We start from the raw sequence: 907 nt of genomic DNA on the forward strand, positions 1-907 counted from the left end.
TTTTCCCGGCTTTTTTCTTTGTGTTCTTTACTTCATTATTGTCTAGCGCATAGAGACCTCGTTTATTTGCGCTATATAAATCCATCTATTATTATTATTATTATTATTATTATTATTATTATTATTATTATTATTATTATTATTATTATGAAATAAAGCGCCGGTATTCGTTTAACAGGAAACGCTTATGGCGCCCCTCCAAAAGAAAGATGTGAAATACTTTGTTTATCTTTCAGCTCATGACAGACAAGCGTATATTTAAATTGGACCTCTTTGGAAATGGGCTGGACTCTGGCCTAATGGACGTTCCTGATGCTCGGTAATTTTTACTTTTCTTTATCTCAATCCATTTGTTATCTTGCTTGTGCATGTTCAATCAATCATTCAAAAAATATTATATCATGAAAAATGTTTGCATGAAGATATAGTATAGTATTATGTTTATTGTTTGAATATACTGCATTTATGAATCTATATATTCATTTCCATCGAATAGTACACTTTTTAAAAATTTTATTTGCCCATGACAATCGGAATGCTAACATAATTTGTTTGCACTATTGCGATCTACTAGTCCTACCCAATACTATGTATTTAAAAATCCTCACATCATTCCGTAATATGATGATACTATAAATAATTAATATTTAATGTGATAATGCTGATATGATAAGGATTGTACAGTACTACTGTATTATGTTGTATCAGCAGCATTGTCCATTGCGATAACTGAATACAACAATGTTAAGGTTGGGGTGCTCACTAATCTTTCAGTGGCGGACTTAAGGGGCCCCCTAAATCTTTTAAAATGGTAAAAAATTGGAGAAAAAAAAAGAAAGTTACTTTAAAATTTAAAATCTGAGAGTGCCCCTCTATTTCAACCTCCTGGATCTGCCACTGTTATCAT

This window comes from Anneissia japonica, unplaced genomic scaffold (genome assembly GCF_011630105.1).
Source record: "Anneissia japonica isolate Jap-2015-1 unplaced genomic scaffold, ASM1163010v1 scaffold165_len1371125_cov188, whole genome shotgun sequence".
Classification (NCBI taxonomy): domain Eukaryota; kingdom Metazoa; phylum Echinodermata; class Crinoidea; order Comatulida; family Comatulidae; genus Anneissia; species Anneissia japonica.